Raw genomic sequence first — 22,946 nt, 5'->3', positions numbered from 1 at the left:
GAGCCAAATTAGCAATGAAACGAGCATGCGCGTCTTCTTCCTCCTTGTACGAGCATGCGCCAAACAAACGGAATAAACTTTTAATCGGAATAAAGGTTTACATGATCAAGGAGGGGAGTTAATTCCGCTTTAACATCGGAATAAACCAACCACTTAAATCGGAATTAAGTTTAATTCAGAATAATCATTTTCAAGCGGAATAAGCGTTTACATGGTCTCTTTTAAAGCGGAATTAACTTTTATTCAGAATTAACTTGGTTTTATTCGGAATTAAAGCTCTCATGTAAACGCAGCAAATGACACCAAGTCAGACATTTCCGAGGGGAGGACTTGGTGAGACGAATTACCTTCATTGATGTCCTGAAAGACAAATTAGACTTTTTTTTATCATTCCACATTCATGTACGTTTTTATTATTTCCACATTTATGAACATTTCTTCAATAATGTGTATGTGTGTGCATACATGCATGCATCTCTTGTTCAATTTGGTATTTTTCCATGTATTTTCTTGATTTTGGATTCAGTGATTATTTCTAGAAACTTCACATATTAGATTAGATTAGATTCAACTTTATTGTCGTTGCAAAAGTAAGTACAACGAAATGCAGTTTAGTATCAAACCAGTAGTGCAATCATTAAAAAGTGCTTATTTTCTTTATAGCAGTATACATATAGATAAAACACCAAATGCAGCTTGATTCATTATGTACATAAAGTGCATAGAGTAATCAGACAGTCCATATCAACAGAATTCTGTATAATAGTGCATTGATGAGGTGCATTTGATAAAGGGCAGTTATCATCGGTAGTCAGACCATCTCTAGTCCATGTGCAAGGGAGAGGGGGGCAGGGGCTAGTGGTGGGTCTTGGTGTTGAGCAGTGTTATGGTGTTTCTGAGCCTGCTGGTGCAACTCCTAGGCTCCTGTAACGTTTCCCAGACGGGCGGTTGGAGAACAGTCCATGACTGGGATGTGTGTGGTCTCTGATGATTTTGTGTGCACGTTGCAGACACCGTGAGTGATGAAGATCAGTGATGGTTGGGAGTGATGTGTCAATGATTTTGTGGGAGTGTATGGGTGTGTATGCATAAGAGCAGGGAAGTAGAAATACTCACATGTCAACACAAGCACCTCCAGTTCCTTTATCCTCGTGTGAGCTTGCATCCAATGCACCTGATGCAAACACATAAACAAGTAGAGAAAAACTGTAAGCAACAATGCTAATTAATGAGGACAGTAAATTATGAGTGCTGTGTCACATACCACCACAAGAATATGTGTTTCAGTAAATATGTATTAACTATATGTGTATGGAATAATCTCTCGCTTTAAGCCTACCTTACAGACAGACTTTGACACAATTTGGGAAAGATTGTTGAAAGATTGTAGTCTTTTAACGTATGCCCCTCATTCAAACTACTCAAAAGACTACAATCTTTCAAGAATCTTTCCCAAATCTTGTTAAAGTCTGTCAGTGTAAGGTAGGCTTTAGTTTTAAAAACACACTAACACAATATGCTGTCTAAACCGAGCTAACATTTCTAGCTATTCATGGGTCTCATCAGGTCTCTTTCCACAGGTGTATCAAATCAACCTAGATTATGAGTGCTGCGTTAGTGCACCTGTCGAAAGTGACCTAATGAAACCCATGAATATCTTTGCTTTGTTACTTAGGGCAATTTATTGGCTCTGTACACTAGATAAAGACAAAGTCCCGATGTCAAAAAGCAATTGTATTAACGTGTAACGTTAGCAGGCACCGAAATCCTGCCCTCCTCCGTGCACACACAGGCTGGTGTTTTCAGAAAAAAAGCTGGAAGCTAAAATCGACCTGAAACCGAGCAAACTGGCACACAGCAGTCGCCCACAGTTTTAAGAAGCTCAAAACACAGTTGCATGCATTGTATTTCTTACGTTTTGGTATGATTGAAGTGCTCATTAGTCGGTGCTTTTCTGACAGCTATGACAACGAAGAGACGGCAAGAAACACGTTCGCCAACCATAAGACAAACACGGAAGTTCGTCTATATCTAGTGCACAGAGCCAATAAAAACCTCCAAACAAACATAATATATTTGCAAATGTACATCTGGCTATTTATCTCCTTGCCAATTCATTTAACGCTACTCAATGGGGATAAAAACTTACCGGGACGGTCGTTCGTTAGTTCGTTGTCCGAAGCAAAGCTAGCTAAGCTAGCAACTGCAACATCTTCCTTTCCACACGGTTGGACTTCTCAAACAACCCCAGTCCCTCGTTGTCGTCGTGAAAACAGACGTCCTGGCTTGGGTTGTGTCAGAGACCGTTGAACAAACACAAGGCACTGTCTTATTTAACTCTACATGGCTTTACTTAAAGCGCTAACATTAGAAGCTAGCTATTCCGAACAGGTCGCTAATACGAAAATGCTATGCTACAAACAACTGTGACATTATAGACGTTAAATAGTGTTCCCTCCTCCCTCTTCGTGGCTTGAATCCATTTTCTTCGACGGCCCACATCAAGGAGAAATGTACGAAAGCTAAAAACGGGATGTTTTTGTTTGATACCGGTTCACAGAGTTTTATTACACCACCTCTAGCTTCTCTGCTCCCCCGTGGTCATTCACTATGAACGGCTATTACCCTGACCGGAAGTTTAGTTCCAGGGACCGGAAAGGAAAGCCGAAAGACGCCATTTTAGCGTGAGATAGGCTAATTGCTGAGTTAAAACTACTAAAGGAATAGGTTATGTTCAACCCAGCAGTTGGGTGGAAATAACTACACTGCAATTAAAACTAGAGAATGTAATTCCAGGGAAATTACGAGTGCATGAAAATGCAAAAATGTATAGATACAGTAGATAATGTAGAAATAGTTACTAAGATGTAGCTAGGGTAAACATGGTGGTTGCATAGTTTAAAGAAAGCTGATAGTGTGAAGGTAGACAGTTTAAAGCTTAAACATTACAGTTCTAACTGAACTAATGATTTCTAGCAATTATGCTAAAAATGCTAACTATATTAACTATGCTAACAATGCTTACCAGGCTGATTAGCTAACTTATCTAATCATTTCTAACAGTTATGTTAAAAATGCTAACTATGCTAACAATGCTAACCAGGTTGATTAGCTAACTTAGCTAATCATTTCTAGCAGTTATGCTAAAAATGCTAACTAGCTAACTTGCTAGTGAGGACTTTTATTTTGAAACATTTGTTGATAGGGTATCTATGGTGGCCACTATCAGGAATAAAGAAGTTACTGTAGTAAAATCATGTTGGTTGCTATGGAAACGGTCATAAACGCTTGATTTTAATGGTTGCTATGTTGGTTGCTAGGTACATGGAGGTTTCATGTAGTTGACTGGAGGCATAGTTGATGATAACTGACAGTTGGAATGGTTGAACAGTTAAATAGTTGAGTAGTTTCAATGGTTAAATGATTTAATAGTGTATTATTGCAGTGAGGACTTTTATTTTGAAACAGTTGTGGACAGAGGAAACAGTTTAACAGGATATGTGTAGTCTTCAGAGAGATTGTATGCTTAAAGCCTGAGAGAAACTGACAGTTGGTGCCCAGGTGGCTGACCAGCTGGGGTAACATTCTAATTGCTGCCGTGATGTCATAATGAGCAATGTTAAGTCTATGGGGGAAATTTGAATAGTTTTTATTTAATAGTTCAAAAAGTATAAAAGTTACAAAGTTGAAAAATACATAGCTGAAGTCACCTAAGTAAGACCTACGCACCGCAGTTTCAATGAAGTTTCTACGTTAAACGGTTGAAGCTGAATTGCGCGCACAAAAACGTTAGAGGAAAAATAACTAGAAATGCAATTCCAAGGAATTACCAGTGCATGAAAATGCAAAAATAGATAGATAATGTAGATATGGTTACTAAGGTGTAGCTAGGGTAAACATGGTGGTTGCATAGTTTACAGAGAGTTGATAGTGTGAAGGTAGACGTTTTAAAGATGAAACGTTCCAGTTCTAACTTAACTAATGATTTCTATTCATGTTAAAATGTTGATTAGCTAACTTAGCTAATGATTTCTAGCAGTTACGCTAAAAATGCTTATTATGCTAGCAATGCTAACTTTACTAACAATGCTAACCAGGTTGATTAGCTAACTTAACCGATGATTTCTAGCAGTAATGCTAAACATGCTAACACTGCTAACCAGGTTGATTAGCTAACTTAGTTGATGATTTTTTGCAGTTATACTAAAAATGCTAACTATGCTAACAATTCTAATTATGCTAACCATGCTAACTAGCTAACTTGCTAGTGAGGACTTTTATTTTGAAACATTTGTTGCTAGGGTATCCATGGTGGCCACTATCAGGAAACAAGAAGTTACTGCAGTATAATCATGTTGGTTGCTATGGAAACGGTCATAAACACTTAATTTTAATGGTTGCTATGTTGGTTGTTAGGTACATGGAGGTTTCATGTAGTTGACTGGAGGCATAGTGGATGATAACTGACAGTTGGAATGGTTGAACAGTTCAATAGTTGAGTAGTTTCAATGGTTAAATGATTTAATAGTGTATTATTGCAGTGAGGACCTTTATTTTGAAACAGTTGTGGACAGAGGACGTAGTGAAACAGGATCTGTAGTCTTAATGAGATTGTATGCTTAAAGCCTGAGACAGAAGGTGCCTCTCATATAGCGTTTACGCGTCCTCTCTCGCTCCTCACTGATCTACATAAAGAACTAGAAAATGTAATTCCATGGAAGGAATTACCATTGCATGTAAATGCAAAAAGGTTGTTGACTGTGTAAAACATTGTATTAGGCCTAATAGTTAAAAAGACAACTAGGCTACACAGAAGAATATAAATAACAATAACCCAATTACAATTCCACTGAAATTACTTGGAAAGTCACATTTAAAAAGTGATTTATGAAAATGCATCAACATTGTGGATATAGGCTATTATGGAAAATAACTCTTCATTTAGGCCAATTAGAATTTAAAAGACTGAAATGAAGTTGCCAACTTCAAACGAGTTGCAAGAGCTGACACTTTAGTAGCCTACAGTGAAACGACTTGTAGGATAGCATATAGCCATATCTACACTAATGCAGGTTAAAAGTAGGACATAGGCTATAGACTTAGACACCATTGGAATACGGAATACAATCTCAAACAACGCCAATCAACGATGATGCAGCAACAGGTAGGATATCTAGCAAATGTATCGTTAGCTTACAGTAGGATATTTTAAGTAGGCTGGAGCAAGTTTGGTTGTCGTTAGCTAATAGCCTACAGTGTTTACGTTGACGTTAGGTTAGATTGTCTTTAGCTGTTGATAACGTTACCGAGAGCAAACCGGTTAGGCTACTGTAACGATATAAACAAATCAAGTAAGGAGTAGGCTAGCCTAACAGGAGACAAGACGATAACGTCCTGGTTTAGGCTACAGCAGCTGCAGCTGTTACAGCTTAATGAGTAGACGTAATGTAACATTCACGTTTAGCCTGGTTCAGCGCAGCGGCGGTGGCATGGCTTTGGATCAGAGATATCCTTGATTACTGACAGCTGCGCACTGACGTAACAATTAATCTTTGCCGCCAAAGGGTCTCAATGTAAACTCTATGGGAATTTTAATTTCTTTTATCGTAAATATCTCAAAAAGTATAAAGTTCACACATTTGAAAAATACATAGAACAAATCTCCGTTACAAGACCTGTATAGGAGTATTTGAATGACGTCAAACAGTTCAGTGGTTTTAGAGCCTTTGATCGTTGATTTTGGTCGGAAGATATAATAATAAGAAGAACAGTGATAACAGTACATTGCATTTGCATGCAATGTAATGATGGAGCGGCAACAATGGGATAGTCTAGCCCTTCTTCTATCTTTCTTTATGTAGATCATTGAGGATCGAGGAGCGAGGGAGGACATATAAACGCTGCTTGAGAGGGACCACAGTAAATACTTTAAAAGTTGTATGTAGATAGTCTAATTAATGTTGATAGACAGAATGTTTAATGGATGTTGATAGGCAGATTGTTTAATAGATATTGATTGACAGTTTAATGGGTGGATGAGTGAATGGTCTGAAGAAGATGAATGGATAGAAGGTTGGATGGAATGTGCCTTATATTCTTGTTAAGAGAGACACTGATACAGCTCTCTGAGAGTAGTTGACACAGGTGTAATCAATTTAACTGGCTAGTCTTAAGAGCCAGAGTACTCTTAAAGCCTGAGACAGAGTAAATCATTTAAAAGTTGAATGTAGATAGTCTAATTAATGTTGATAGACAGAGAGTTTAATGGATGTTGATAGACAGATTGTTTAATAGATGTTGATAGACAGTTTAATGGGTGGATGAGTGAATGGTCTGAAGAAGATGAATGGATGGAATGGAATGTTGGATGGAATGTGCCTTATATTCTTGTAGAATGGAGAGACACAGCTCTCTACTGAGAGTAGTGGATACAGATACAGGTGTAATCAATTTAACTGGCTAGTCTTAAGAGAGCCAGCCTGAGACAGAGTAGATTGTTTAAAAGTTGAATGTAGAGCGTCTAATTGATGTTGATAGGCAGACTGTTTAGAATGGGTGGATGAGTGAATGGTTTGAAGAAGATGAATGGATATAAAGTTGAATGGAATTAGGAGGACTTATTTTGATACTGTTGTGCGCAGAGGATACAGGGGAACAGAATATGCAGTCTTCAGAGAGATTGTAAAGCCTGAGAGAAACTGACAGTTGGTGCCCAGGTGGCTGACCAGCTGGCGTAAGATTCTAATTGCTGCCGTGATGTCATAATGAGCAATGTTAAGTCTATGGGGGAAATGGTAATAGTTTTTAAGTAATAGTTTAAAAAGTATAAAAGTTTCAAAATTGAAAAATACATCCCTCCAATGTCCTAAGCAAGATCTACGTAACACAGTTTGAATGAAGTTTCTACGTTAAACGGTTCAAGCTGAATTGCGTGCGTTAGAAGAAGAATAATAAGAAGTTGAAGTAGAAGACTAGGAAGAACAGTACAGTGCATTTTCATGCACTGTAATAAGAAGATGTCGGATAACAGTAGAGTGCATTTTCATGCACTCTAATTACCAAAAGAGTGGGTTTATGCACAATCCAAACTGAGTCAACCCTTGGGTTAACTAAACTATTTTTTGATGATAAAAAAAACAGACACTTATCTAAATTATTGTTGTTTATTAAGAATTTGAGGTACAGTTTACCATCAAGTATTACAAATATATAGACAGACACACAGACTTATAAGTACAAGCCTCTAACTGGATTGACATTATACACACACACACACACACACACACACACACACACACACACACACTTGCAGGCCTCTAAGTGAAACGGCTTGAAGTATTAATACACACACACACACACACACACACACATACTTGCAGGCCTCTAAGTGAAACAGCATGAAGTATTAAAAAACACACACACATACTTGCAGGCCTCTAACTGAAACGGCTTTAAGTATCAATACACACACACATACTTGCAGGCCTCTAAGTGAAACGGCATGAAGTATTAAAAAACACACACACACATACTTGCAGGCCTCTAACTTAAACGGCATGAAGTATTATAACACACACACATACTTGCAGGCCTCTAACTTAAACGGCATGAAGTATTAAAAATGCACACACACACACTTGCAGGCCTCTAACTTAAACGGCATGAAGTATTATAACACACACACATACTTGCAGGCCTCTAACTGAAACGGCATGAAGTATTATAACACACACACATACTTGCAGAAAACGCACACATACTTGCAGGCCTCTAACTTAAACGGCATGAAGTATTATAACACACACACATACTTGCAGGCCTCTAACTTAAACGGCATGAAGTATTACAACACACACACACATACTTGCAGGCCTCTAACTGAAACAGCATGAAGTATCAAAACACACACATACTTGCAGGCCTCTAACTGAAACGGCATGAAGTATTATAACACACACACATACTTGCAGAAAACGCACACATACTTGCAGGCCTCTAACTTAAACGGCATGAAGTATTATAACACACACACATACTTGCAGGCCTCTAACTTAAACGGCATGAAGTATTACAACACACACACACATACTTGCAGGCCTCTAACTGAAACGGCATGAAGTATCAAAACACACATACTTGCAGGCCTCTAACTTAAACGCCATGAAGTATTAAAAACGCACACACATACTTGCAGGCCTCTAACTTAAACGGCATGAAGTATTACAACACACACACACACTTGCAGGCCTCTAACTTAAACGGCATGAAGCATTAAAAACGCACACACACTTAAGAGGCCTAATTTAAACGGCCACAAAGTTTCAGATTGAATCTGAAAACTACACTGCAAACTGTGCCCTCATTACTTTAACACAAGGACGCACAGGTCCTGGGATTTCATACACAGTCTGTATGAATTCCCAGATCTGTGCACATGCATGTGGATACTGAATATCAAAGACAAAGAAGGCTTTGAAGCACACATCTACAGCCCCCAAAAGGGATGGATGTTCCAGAGCAGTTCCATCGATGATTGTGAATGCTTGGGAACACTGATGATTATCACCCAACATCAGAACGAAGGGGTACTCTGCTTTTGCCTGGGACAGGAACTCTGCCAAGTTTGTTCCAACCTGTAGATGAGAGGGGGCAAAGCAGATTCTGTTAGACAAATTGACACCCAAAGGCAGACAAACAACGCGCAACTTTACTTTTCCACTTCGTCCTCTAGTCAGGGGGCAAATTCTGAAAAGGGCTTCCGTTAAGACTTTTGCAAATGCACATCTTCAAGTTGCAACTGCCCTAACACCTCCCCCCAATCAACACTCAAAGATTGACACATTCCATATAATACATTCTATATGACACAGGAGAGAAAGTGCAACACACTTATGCACACACACACACACACACACATGCGCACCTATTGGCTTGAGCGTCACCGCTGCCTGCCATCCCTCCGGTGGTTGTCAGGCACCGGCAGGGAGGGACTTAGGACTGGAGAGAGGCCGGCTGCCTCATGAGGTCGTCAACAGGTTCTTGGCTGCAGTGGGGCCGTTACAGAGGTCCTACTTCCCCCCGGTGGTCGTCAAGCACCGGCAGGGAGTCAGATGGGGGAAGCAGGCCTGCAGCATCACGTGGCCTCTGGCGAGGGCATTGCCAAAGGAGTTCCCTCCCCCCGGTGGTCGTCAAGCACCGGCAGGGAGTCAGGTGGGGGAATGGCAACTGCAGTCAGGGGCCTTGGGCGGAGCCTGTGTTGGTGTTCTCCTTCCCTCCGGTGGTCGTCAGGCACCGGCAGGGAGGGACTTAGGACTGGAGAGAGGCCGGCTGCCTCATGAGGTCGTCAACAGGTTCTTGGCTGCAGTGGGGCCGTTACAGAGGTCTTACTTCCCCCCGGTGGTCGTCAAGCACCGGCAGGGAGTCAGATGGGGGAAGCAGGCCTGCAGCATCACGTGGCCTCTGGCGAGGGCACTGCCAAAGGAGTTCCCTCCCCCCGGTGGTCGTCAAGCACCGGCAGGGAGTCAGGTGGGGGAATGGCAACTGCAGTCAGGGGCCTTGGGCGGAGCCTGTGTTGGTGTTCTCCTTCCCTCCGGTGGTCGTCAGGCACCGGCAGGGTCAAACTTGGACCAGGTGGAATGGCAGCAGCCTCCTCCCAGTGGCCGTCAAGCACTGGCGGTGAGAGAAATATTGGGCTATTTCAAGGCTTACTGATCTGCCACATTTAAAACAAATGTACATTTTGTGCAGACTTAATGCCTATAGCTCACCTTAAGCAACGTATTGAAGTACTTTTGAAATTTGAGCCGTGGTCCAATGACTGGAATCAATGACTGTAGACAGCCGCCGTCCAAAAGCAGAAATGATTCTTCATCGATCTTCTCAGCTGCACAACATGAGAAAATAAATATTACGCACCTGTGACTACTACAAAAAAGCATTTATGCAAAAATGCTATAGATGGATTTCTATGCAACAAAGCAACAAGGAAAAAGTGTGCAATGGAGGGGCACTTTAATGGAATAATAATTATTATGGCTCAAATTCAAATTTGCTACAATAACTTTTTAATCAAACAGACCAAGTCAATGCTGCTTTGGAAGGTCACTTTTAATATTTGCTAGCAGGTTTTACAAGTCCATTTAACTAGAAAATGACTCAAAGAGCGCTTGTCTCCGCCAAGACGATATGGGTAATTGACCCTATACATATTCCAGGCTGTGTGACAGAAAAACATAACCTCCTTGGTGGAGGTAGGTCTAATGAATGTTAGTAGGCTACATACCTTCAAAAGTAGGAAGCAGGTCACCAAGCCCCCAGTCGAGCAATTTTGTCTGAACAAAATCATCCATCTTAAACAAAAACACAGCAATAAAAAAAATAAGGTCACATGGGGTAATGTGATGAGAATCAAATCAAATATTCAAAATTCAAATATTCATAACCACAGATTGTTAAGATTCAAGACCATCTGTTACATCTCAAATACTAGTATAATGTAGACGAAGTAGTTTGGGATGGAAATGTTAAAGCATTGTTTTGGTTTTCATCATTACATTGACAGTCTAGAGAGAGAGAGAAGGCTGCGCATACACAAGTCTGAGCTGACCGTGAATTTAGAGCGACTAGGAATGGTACAACAAAAAAGGCATGCATACCGGTATTCAAATGTGTTGTGCGTATATTTAAAATGCGATTACACCAAACTTGCATGTCACGACACAAAAATCCGTAATTCTAGATATAATCCAATCGCATAATCATCTCAATTCTCACATGTCTTGCAGGGGAGACGTTTGTTTTACATACTAGGCAACAAACATCCAAAACAACAAGAAATTAACTGTTAAGCAAGCATAATTATCACACAAGCAATGCTATACAGATGAAAATGAAAACGAAGTGTTTCAATTGGAAATACAATGAACGACAGGAACATGGATCCACATGCCTAAAAAGACCACTACAAATACCTGCTAGGCTACGTACATTAAACCAAACCGAACTCGCAAATTTAACGACTCGACAAATATCATAGCTAAAAATACACGGTCACAGCTGCATTCCACTGGCCCTGAGAAATGTAAAATGTACATAAGGATGGCAACGATATCGTAAGCTGTACATTTTACCTACCTGAAAAGCGAATATATAGGCTATTGCAAACGTTATACCAGAGATGCAAACTCATTTTTCAGTAGCCCCTGACCGTATACGTTACCTCTATTTTTTACCTCATGTTGGACATAATAGCAAACTAGCCAGTAGCAGCTAAACTAACTAACTCACGACTTTTACTGTCGGTGTTAGTCCTATCTGTCTATCTAAAAAGTGCACCATTTCTGACAGCTAAACGTACTTACTTTAACAAGAGACCAACATTAAGCCAGTATTGCCAACCTGTATGACCAACAACTTAGGTCTAAAAAGCTAATTTTACCATGTGCTCTGCTGCGGTGCGAATGGCACGGTCGGTGACACATTAGCTACTCTGCTGATATGTGAATGGCGCGCTAACCGATTACCAGGCAAAAAAAAGAGAGGAAAATATTCACCGCTAAACCATTAGGAATTTCGACGATATAGATTGCACAACTTAAACATGCATTTTTGTTATTTGATGGCAGGATCATATCCAATTAAATGATAATAGCTTATGTTAAGCTAAGCATGCTAAACTACAACCATTCATATCGTCATCTGTGATTGGAGAACGTTAATTTGCGGCTCTGGATAAAATTGTGCAAATGTCAGGTGAACATTATTACCAATAAATCAATGAGCGCAAACTCATTTTAGTTGCCTAAAAACTAAGCGAACATATAGGCAATTGCAAATGTTACCAGAAGTACAAACTCATTTCACTAGGCTTGACGCAAATCCGTTACCTCATGTTGGGCATAATGGCAAACTAGCAGCTAGCCTGCCGAAGTTCGGTGCAAATGGCGCGGTGACCTTTAGCTGCTACTGTCTATGGTCTATGGCGGTGACACGTTGCTCTGCTCAAATGCTAATGTCACGCTAGCACATTGCTAGCGATTGCTAGGCAAAAAGAAACGGAAAATATATTCACTGCTTTTTGTAACTAAACCATTAGAAATTTCGACGATATAGATTGCAGAACTTAAACATACGTTTTTATTATTTTCTGGCTGGATGGTGCGATGATATTCAATTAAATGATAAACGTTTATGCTAAGCTAAGCTAAGTTCAGTTACAACCATTCAGTAGGCTATTGTAATATGTTTACTTAGAGTTAGCCTATTACACTGAAACCACACATATTTTTCATTTAATATTGTTCTGAATTACTCAAGAAAAATGTTTTGTAATGATTAACTTACCTGACACAGAGAAGGTCACCGTCTCTCAACGTCTCTCAACCACACCGCAAAGTCGTCTGGAAAAAATGGCGGATGATATGCCCGAGATTTTTTGAAAAGTAGGAGGAGCGGCTACAACCCAATGCGTGGGGTTACTTCCTCAACCCAATTAGTTGGGTTACTAATGGGTTGCAATGAAAGATTGTTAGAGCCCAATATTGGGTTGAAACTACCCAAATCATCACAACCCAGCAATTGGGTTACAAAATCAACCCAGCATTTTTTAGAGTGTACGAAGCCGTGGCAACGGGTGCATATTGATTCCGCAGGACCCTTCCTTGACCACATGTACTTGGTTGTGGTTGATGCTCACTCAAAGTGGCCTGAGGTTTTCTGTAACCGCAACCTCTGCAAAGACTGTTGACCTCTTAAGAGCCCTGTTTTCACGTAGTGAAAGTTTTCACGTTTTCAAGTTTTCAAGTTTTCAAGTTTTCAAGTTTTCAAGTCTACCACATCAAATAGTAAGTGATAACAGAACACCTTTCACTTCTGAAGAGTTCCAGTGCTTGGTTAGGAATAATGCCATACAACACACCACCATTGTGCCTTATCACCCAGCCTCAAACGAACGGAACGCTTTATCCAGACTTTCAAGCAGTCCCTTAAGGCCATGGACAAAGACAATGGGTCACTACAGCACAAGATGGCAAACTTCCTGTTGGCTTATCGTAACAGTACACATGCCATAACTGGACAGACTCAAGCCATGCTTTTTCTAGGACGAACACAGATCACACTTGGACTTATTGAAGCCCAACCTACACCAGCATGTGTAGCGGAAACAGTCTAAGTCTGCCCTACGCTCAAACATGCGACCTCTGCGCACCTTCCGTGTGGGACAGAGTGTACTAGCCAGAGACTATCGTAAAAATGCACAGAAATGGCAGTCAGGCACCATTACATCACAGACTGGACCATTAGCAAACACAGTCAACATCAGCCATGACATGGTATGGCATAGATCAACTGTTGGATGCAGCTGGGCTGACAACCATGGACACAGACCCTATACATCTTGCTCAGATGCCCCTGAGTTTAATGATCAAGAACCTGACACCACCGACATCTCTGGAAATAATGAAGATGGCTCTGGGACTGATAGTTCAAAGCCCTCCTACAAGTGTCACCATAGTGCCTGTGAGGCGTTACCCAGAGAGAATTCGTAGACCACCTGAGAAACTCTCAACCCTCAGACTGAGGACAGTTTTAGAATATTATTAGAAAATAATTTGAATTAGTTTATAATGATGCATGATAGGACCTCCTAGTTTGTAATGTGAACATCAATGCTGTACGGAAGGAATGTTATGTAGTAAATTAATGCACTATATGTTGTGTGTTCCTGTTCTACCCCTTATATGGTTACTGCACATTGATAGCATTGTATTGTAAGATGGAGACATGTGTATTGAGATGTAATGAGATGGTTGTAACGTGATCGACGTTATGTGCAAGCTCGTTAACAAAAACCCTTCGTATGGTTATTAAAGTTAAATGTGTGTGTGTAATAGCTTTAAGAGTTACTTTGGCAATGTAATTGATTCTGTTAAAAGTTATAGGTTGTGTGTTTGATGCAATCATATCTAACATAAACTACTTTTACTTCCTTTAATTCAAATTCGAAATGTAATTCTAGATCCTGTTTTTGATCTCAAATTCAAGAATTGAATTGTGGGTGAGATAAGGTAAATTGGGACACTTTTTGGTAGATCACAGATAAAACTATTTAAAATGCCAAACAGGGTGAAAGTGAAGACTTTTATCACTTCATATGAGTCTTAGCAACATTTCTGTGCAGAAAATATGCTTCCAAATATAATATTTTTAAAGATATTAACCTTCAAAGACCACAAGACACCATACCTCAGACCAAGAAAGTGTTCAGGTAAAATGGGACACTCGGTCAGGTAAAATGGGACAGTCAGTTTAGAATTGAAAAATGTGCAACAAATTGTAGAATAATGACAATGTTTATTTGTATTTTTTAATCATTTAATGATAGTGTTCAGATGTGTGTGTGTGTGGGTGTGTGTGTGCACAAGCACAAGCGTGCAAGTGTGTGTAAGTGTGTGTGAGTGTATGGGCCTACTTTGAGTGTGAAAAGGCTAATATGCGGCTAATATGCTAACACCTTAACGCTAATGGCAAATGTAATGTAAAAGTGTCCCATTTTAGCTGATTTTTTTGTCCCAATTTGCCTGATGCACACCAAAGTCACTAAAATTCATTTTCCTTAAAAAGTAAAGGACATAGCCCAAAAGTTTTGATATTAATTTAAACCTCTCATGAAATAGCATACATTTCATGAGAGTTTTGTATAATATTGTTTTTGTTTCAACTACAATATCCTTATGATCATTAAGACAGAATCGGCTTGCCATGGGGCTTTCCTTGCAATTATTGGGTCCACTGATGTTTTTAATCTTGGCACCTCCCATTTGTGATACTTTAGACCAATCAAAATGATTTTATTTGGTAAAGGACATACGTAGTGACAATATAATGACATGTTTTCTGATTGGCAGCTAATATTTAAAGAGATAAAGGTCTAAAACCAACTTTGTCCCATTTTACCTGATGTCCCAATTTACCTTATCTCACCCTAATTTAAGAACCACTCTCAATTCAATTCTGAATTTTGCACAAACCTGGTAGCATGCAGCCTCTCTTTCACAAAGTTTATCCATTTCTCCCGGCCAAGATTAAATGCATTAAGTAGCCTACAGAGTCTTATATTTCTTGTGTTGCAAGGTCTTTCCATTGACTCCACCACTTTCTATTCATCAGCATAATCCTGTAGCTTCCAAATAGGCATGACTCATCATCATCATCAACCGTTTTTTATCATCAACCGTTTTTTTATTCAGGGAAAATTGACTGAGCATCAAGCTCTTTTACAGCAATGCCCTGAGTCACAAAACATAGGCTATAACAACAATAATCAAAATAATAAAACAAGAAAAAGAAAAAGATACAAAAAGCAAATAATTAAACTGACACAAAATAGCCAGGTGCCAGACAGAGCGGCGTATTCGCACAGCGTTCCTGTACAGACATCAAGACAGACATTAGACAACCACTACAAACATAGCGCATTTCACGTGCACAGAACCCATACACAGACAGTGCCGAACGGAGTGGCGTAATCGCCAGCGTACCCGTGGCAACAAAGAACAAACAATTTTACAAAATAACAAGACACAAGACAAAAGATACCGGACGGAGCGGCGTAATCGCCTGCGTACCCGACGGACACCAAGACATACAAAGACAGACACCAAACAACAATTAACATATAATAAAATAACATGGATTAAGATATAGGACAGGCAAACAAACACAAATCAAATAAATAAATAATAAAAGCAAGTCCACGCCAACTTAGTCCAAATCGACTGCATCAGACGGCCGAGAAAAGTCCCAGGGCAATTAGATGCTGCACAGTCCCGTAGCTGATCAGACCAACCCGGCGGAATTCGCTAGGCAGAGCGCAGGCAGGCCGTCTGGAGAACACCAGAAGCTGAGGCACAAGCAGCAGAAGCACCGAGCAGCCTGAAGTCGAGAGCGACCCTGCAGGTCAGCAGCATTTTGTCCCTGGCCTCCAACGTTAGCGCTGCTCGATCCAGACAGGCAGCAGCTCGATCGGCAGTCGCGGCAGCAACGCCCGCAGTTGGTATCGATCGCCCGCGGTTGGTAGCCAAATGGTCCTCAGCTCAGCTGTCCTGATCAGATGGTGAGGTGCAGCGCACGGATGGAGGATGTGAGAGGCCCAGGGCAAAAAATCGTCAGCGGTCTTCGAGCCATATAGGACTTTCACTGGTGGCAACAGCCAACTTGAAACAGCAAAATAAGGACTAAGGAAAGCGCAAAACTATCGAAAATACCGTTAATTAAAGAGTAAGAACATTTATCTAAACAAATAAGTACAAACAATGAACAGAATAAAACATAAAATCACGAACATTACATCAAAACAAACAAAAATATGATGCCATACGGAGCGGCGTGTCTCGCCAGCGTCCCCGTAACCTAGCAACCTCTCACTTTGACTTCCCCTCAAACATATGGTCAACCTGTCTGTGACCTTACAATACACTCTCCACCCAAATTTCTGTTAGTCCAGCGCCTTCCATATGCTGACCTAGAACCTTTAGAAAGTCTATTTATATATGAAGAGGCGAGGAATGAGACTTTTTTTGTATTCTGAAACAGCCCATTTCAGTTCCATAAGCAGTGGGAAAAGTGCTTGGTCAACTGAGCACCACAAATGTTTGCTTAAATGTCCTGGCAATTTGAGAAGTTCTTCTGACGACAGTGTTCATAGTGTTAATGTAATGTGCTGGAGCTGTTATGGTTATGGCTGTTTAGCAGATGCCTTTATCCAAAGCGACGTACAATACAAACAATACAATAGGCTTATTTAACAGTGAACAATTTTAAAAAGTTGGTCAGACTACAGTAGAATAGAATAGCAGAGAGATATAATAGAGAATAGCAATATAAATAATATACAATATCAAATGACATTCACAAAGTTAAGACCAATCAATCCAAACAGTTTATTCTTGTCAGATTTCTGTCATCCACAGTACATTACATAATTACGTATCACCTTGCTGCTCAGAGAGGATAATGGACACAGAAACAGTAGGCCGAGCCACCTTCTTCCTCCTTCATTATATATATGGGGTTAATCAGGTCCCTTTCCACAGGTGTTTACGATCAAGCACCTAGATTATGAATGCAGAGTGCATGGTGCTTGATTAACACACCTGTGGAAAGGGACATGAAGCCTATGAATAGACACGTCATTCCATGTGAGCAATTCTATCATAGATTAATTAAATACATTTCACCAAAAATAATATTTTAAGGGGAGGTGAAGAGAGAGAAGAGAGGTGATAATTGAGAAATGCGGTAATTTCAGAAGAAATGTACAGATTTATTTAAAACAATTTTCCCTGTATAAACATTAGTGGTGGGGGAAAAAATCGATTCTGTTCAGTTTTCATATTAAACTATGTTATTCCCTTAATTAAGACGAGTTGATACATACCTCTCACGTTTCAATGCGTACACTCACTGGCTCTAGCGCGCGGCGCAACTTTGATAGCATTTAGCTAGCCCAATGCATTCATTAGGATCCAAACAGAGATGAAGTTAGAAGCGACCAAACACCTCCATATTTTCCCTATTGAAATACAGTTACACGAGTAGTCACACGACCAAGTATGGTGAGACAAAATAAAACGTGGTGCATTTCTAAGCAGGTAAAAGGGATAACTATATTGTGTGGTGGAATAACATTGGGAGCACTTAGACTCTGCGCAGTAATATCCTCACTCCAAAGTTAAACTGAAAGCGCAAGAGTGAGGATTACTGCACCACACAATATAGTTATTCACAGAAACATTCACAGAAAACTGTCCGCCTATATGACCGTCGCTTTGCTATCGCAGCGGTCATAGTTAGCCTGGGACCTTTCATGCCTTCTGTTGTTTTCTATCATGAGAGGTCATGGAAAAACCCATTCAATCCTTATTTCAAAATTGTGTGGTGGTAGCCATCAATGAGTGAAATAAAAGCTTGAAGGTCTGTAGAATCTCAACCACGTATTTGACATGCTATCTTCTTCTCTATCCTTCTTTCTCAAGGAAATTTCCATTTCACAGGTGATTGCCCTCTTATAACAGCCAAAGGGAGGTGTGCTGTTGTCAGGAGAGGAGATGTTGTTTTTAAATCTGCAAAACGAAACTGGAAAGTATGGGAGTGCAAAAAAGTTGAACCCCAACGCAAAATCTGTCTGGCATTTGTATGGCATGTCAACAGCAAAGATCATATCCTCACTGTGAAGAACAGTGAGTTGAAGGTAGGCTTTTCCTGGTTGACACATTCACTTTTTCTTTGAAACACTCAATCCTACATGCATGTCACATAGCAGGGGTTTTCAACCAGTGATCTGCACATGTGAAGGCTTTGCTGGACCATGCATTTATAAGATATAATTTTGAAATCATTGATGGTCCACCACATATACTTAAAATGGTGGTGCGTGAGTCACAAGTAGGTAGCTGGGATAGGCAGGCTACACTTTATCTTTTTTCATTATTCAAGATCAAAGCATTGGGTATTATTATGACCGCCGCTAGCGTAGCTAGCGAAGCGGTCATATAGTTGTTGTCAAAGTTTTTTTTTTTTTTTTTTTAATTCTTTTTTCCCGTCATTTTTCGTCAACGATTCCCGGGGCACCGTAACACCGGAGCGCATGAAACTTGGTGGGCATGTAGCCCCAGTAGAGTTCTATGGAAAATTTTCGTTTCGTCCCCGGGGGTCACTCCACCCCCGCGCTGCCCCCGCCCGAAGCCCAAAAATGACAGTTTTTCCTACATAACTACCTGAACCGTGGCACCGAGGATGACAAAATGTTTATGGTATGTTGTTCTCTAGAGCTTGCATCAACTTAGCTTATAACCAGTCATTTGTGATTTGCCCCCCCATCGTAAAAATTGAAAATGCAATGTAATATTGCTTTAATTGCCCCTATCTTCAGATGAGATGTTATGAACTGCACCAAATTTCATGTGTATGATTAACCTGACACCCTCTGGGAGTATGCCAAGTTTTGTGGAATTTCATCCATGGGGGGCTATAAAATAAATGGATTTATGTGTACATTCAGGACTGTATACCCATCGGCCAGTAGATGGTGGTATTATCTGGAGTCTAAATCCCCCCCTGGGGATTTCAAAAACTGTTCCAAACATCTCAATCTCTGCTAGTTTTTGTCCTAGAAACATATAAGTGACACCATTAGAAACCTTTAATCAACTAGTTTCCAAATATGTTTTCAAAGAGAATGGTTGCTCTGGGTGCAACAAACATGCAGGAACACACACACACACACACACACACACACACACACACACATAAATACACACACACACACGCATACCTACACACACACGCACCACTACATACACACATGTACATAATACATTATACAAACACATGCACAAACACGCCCACACGCATGCACACATACACCCTTACACACACACACACACACACCTACACACACACACACACACACATGCACACACACATCTTTGAGTACATTTTGTGAGACCACCGGAGCTGAGAAGTGAGTGTGTGTGTGATGTACTATAGTGTGTGGGTGCGTTTCTGTGTGCCCATCTGTGTGTTTGCATGTGTGTATATGTGTGTATGTGCATGTTCTGTGTGTGTTCTCTTTCTTTCTCTCTCTCTCTCTCTCTCTCTCTCTCTCTCTCTCTGTGTCTGTGTTATCTGTGTGTATTCTGTGTGTGTTCTCTCTTTCTCTCTCTCTCTCTCTGGGTGTGCCTGTGTGTGTGTTTGTGTGTGTGTGTGTGTGTGTGTGTGTGTGTGTGTGTGTGTGTGTGTGTGTGTGTGTGTGTGTGTGTGTGTGTGTGTGTGTGCGAGTGTGTGTGTGTGAGTGTGTGCCTGTGTATGTGTGTTTGTGTGTGTGTGTGTGTGTGTGTGTGCACACGCGCGCATGTGAGTGTGTGTGTGTGTGTGTGTGTGTTATCTGATATTGGAGTGACAGTGACGGCAGAGAACACAGTGAACATATACTCAGAGACACATTAAACACACACACAAGCAGACACACACTCACACTAGACAGAGAAGCACTCATACACGAAAGCAAGCGCACACATGCACACACTCATTTACATACATAAAAGTTGCAGTAGGGATGGAGTAGGCGATGGAGACACAAGCGTGATTGATATTTGCGGAGAGAATGTGCAGGACTGAGCGGCGGTCATATTGTGTATCGCTTTGCGGTACATCTAGTTTCAGTTAGTTTCACAACAACAACAAAATACTATTCTTTTATTTTGATTGATTGATTGAATAATCTAGATGCTTACCATGAACACAACCATGCCATTGATGGATCACCTCAATGCTTCCTTAAACCACACAATAACTTCATTGCGACACTGACACTGAAATATTTTAACATTATGATATGCTTTGTTTTTATTTTTTCCAGCTTGAACATGCCCCTGATTTTAAGGAAAAACATCATGAATTCCTGTCTAAAACTGAATGTCAGTTTGAATGGTGCAATCTGAATGGAAATAATGGGAGTTTGCGGTGTGTAGCCAAAAATAATTTGTACTTGGCAAATGACAATAGTAAGCTGATTGCCAGCGAAGAAACAGTTAAGGCAGAAGTGTTCCAGTTGAGTTAGATTTTCTCTAAAATGAAAGCATTTTCATATGTGCATTTAGTCTATTAATGTTCTATGGTTAGGTTTGTTTGTTATGTTGTTTTGTTACCATTAGGCTAATGATCAAATTTACATTGTTTTTATTATTGTTTTTTATTCCATAGTTATTGTTGTTATATAATTGATTGAATGACTTTATTGTCTAACTACTATTCTCCATTTAGTCATTTTTTTTTATTTTCATTGGATTGCTTATATTGACACTATTTATTGTTTAAGTAGCTATTCTCTTTAGTCGACACTATAGTATGATCAACTGCTAAATGTAATGGCAACACCACCATACCATAACCATGTGCATAATTAGAGGACAACCACTAACACTCCAAAATCTAAGACAACCTGTGAATTTTGGTTATTTTCTTTGTTTTATGGCACATTTATGTTGTACTACAAGACAAACAACCAAAAGAGCAAAATGCATTCTTATAAATCATGTAATATAATTCACTATTTCAGTTTCATGTAGTTTATAAGTGTTGTGTCTTATGATGACGATAGCCTCCAGACCACTGTATTTACCTGTTACCACAATCTGTTTTAAATAAGGCCTATAACCATGCTTTAATCACTCAATATGACTCCAATCATACATTAAGTGCAGAACCAACACTTGCCCCCCCCAGACACACACATACACACACACACACACACACACCCTCCAATATTTCAACCTGCCTAACAAAAAACCTGGCTGCACTTATAAGGCAAGTACAGATGTGGTAATTGCACTCATTGCAACAGCACCACAAATGTAACATTCATCACACATCCTCACTCTGGTTAAAAAAAGGTTGTTTTTTTCTTATCAGACAATTTATAAACTGTAAGGCATCATTAGTAATCTACATGCTTACATTCCCCTGTGGACAAGCCTACATTGGACCTACAGAACGAGCGCTAAAACAGAATTTCAGAACATAAAACAACCATACGCACAGCAAACATGATTATGCCATATACCCTTGTACAAAAGCAATGTCCTCCATTTCCTTTCATGCTCTGATGAGGGCCATGTGGCCGGAACTTTGGCAGGTTTAATCTTGACTAAGCAAAATAAAGAAAGGAAACCCTTTCGCCTGTGATTTGTGCAACACAAGCAGATACAGTAGAGCAGCATGGTTTCAGATTAAACTGTAATTACAGTTGAAGTGGAGATTTCTGGTTCAGACTTGTAAAACTACCGGTCTTATGGATTTTGGCTGTTTTTTTCTATTCAATCTATTCAAACTACCAACTGCAATAACAGGGTGTCACTTGCGCTTCAGCCGGGTTGATGCTCATGGAACAGGACACAGGGATCAGTGGGGAGACCCAAGGTCAAACTAGGACCAAGCGTGACCGGAACACTCACACTTTTCAATGCTTTTAATGGTGCAAAGTGACTAAGGCTTCGACGCCCCTGTGTCTTTGGTTTTGACTCTGAAGAAGACGCAGGGACATCAAAACGTTAGTCACTGTGTGCAATAGGCCAGCCTACTAGAAATGCTCTGGTGGAGCCGGAGGGAGAAGGTCCTTTCCTGGAGGAGAATGATGTGTTTTCTTTTAAGAACACATTTAGATTAGACTAGATTAGATTCTATAATGAACCTTTTACAGAAAATTACAGTGCCACCGCATCTTCAAGACATAATACCACACATTTACTCAAATAGGTCTAATAAATGAAAATGCAATAAATAAATAAATAAATAAAAGCGCAAATTATTTTTGTGCATCATCAAGTCTTATAGCAGCAGATATGAAGGACTTCCTGCTCAGACTTGCACAGTGGGTGCCATCAAGGTGCTGTTGACCCTCAGGGTGTGGAGTGTGTGTGCAGGGTTAGTCAAGTCAGTATTGATCCATCAGTAGAATGCATGACCTCGCCCGTCGTACATAATGTATGCTAATTTCCTTTGACTGTGTCAATGTGCACATGAGGGGACTGCTTCCTACTTTAAAATAGCCATAGAAAGCTATAACATAATTTTCAACATAACTGCGACTAACGCAGAGGAACATGGTTGACCATACACCATTCGCTGTGTCTCCATCTGGTGGCCGTAGGCTATGTCGCCCATATTCTTCAGGAAGGCATGTGCAATAAAAAGGTGAGCTAAATATGAGCTTTTCAGTCCTACATTAGAAACGCCCCCCCCCCCCCCCCACCCCCCCCTCCATGAATCTCTAATGAATCTCTGCTTCTAATGTTTTACCTAATAAAAAATGACAACAACTTGACATTAGACCATAACACAGACTAGGGCTGTGCAATTAATCGATTTGAAATCATAATCGCGATTAT

The 22,946-nt window shown here is 40.2% G+C and overlaps 3 long non-coding RNA genes across 3 annotated transcripts; 1 reads left to right on the top strand and 2 right to left on the bottom strand.

Annotated features, from left to right (window-relative positions):
- Window positions 1–298: 298 nt before the first annotated feature.
- On the bottom strand, window positions 299–2,450 carry LOC134066655 (uncharacterized). Its single transcript, XR_009936464.1, has 3 exons — window positions 2,150–2,450; window positions 1,117–1,174; window positions 299–360 (listed from the first exon to the last, which is right to left on the bottom strand). It is a non-coding gene; the product is annotated as an uncharacterized LOC134066655 (long non-coding RNA).
- A 7,158-nt stretch (window positions 2,451–9,608) lies between these two features.
- Window positions 9,609–10,351, bottom strand: LOC134066688 (uncharacterized). The gene is made up of 3 exons (XR_009936467.1): window positions 10,283–10,351; window positions 9,768–9,883; window positions 9,609–9,669 (listed from the first exon to the last, which is right to left on the bottom strand). It is a non-coding gene; the product is annotated as an uncharacterized LOC134066688 (long non-coding RNA).
- Window positions 10,352–17,162: 6,811 nt separating this feature from the next.
- Window positions 17,163–21,101, top strand: LOC134066644 (uncharacterized). The gene is made up of 3 exons (XR_009936463.1): window positions 17,163–17,198; window positions 18,036–18,250; window positions 20,420–21,101. It is a non-coding gene; the product is annotated as an uncharacterized LOC134066644 (long non-coding RNA).
- Window positions 21,102–22,946: the final 1,845 nt, after the last annotated feature.

This window comes from Sardina pilchardus, chromosome 2, assembly GCF_963854185.1.
Source record: "Sardina pilchardus chromosome 2, fSarPil1.1, whole genome shotgun sequence".
In the NCBI taxonomy this organism is placed as follows: domain Eukaryota; kingdom Metazoa; phylum Chordata; class Actinopteri; order Clupeiformes; family Clupeidae; genus Sardina; species Sardina pilchardus.
The sequence above is the reverse complement of the archived record's forward strand: the minus strand, read 5'-3'. Positions and strand labels throughout refer to the sequence as shown.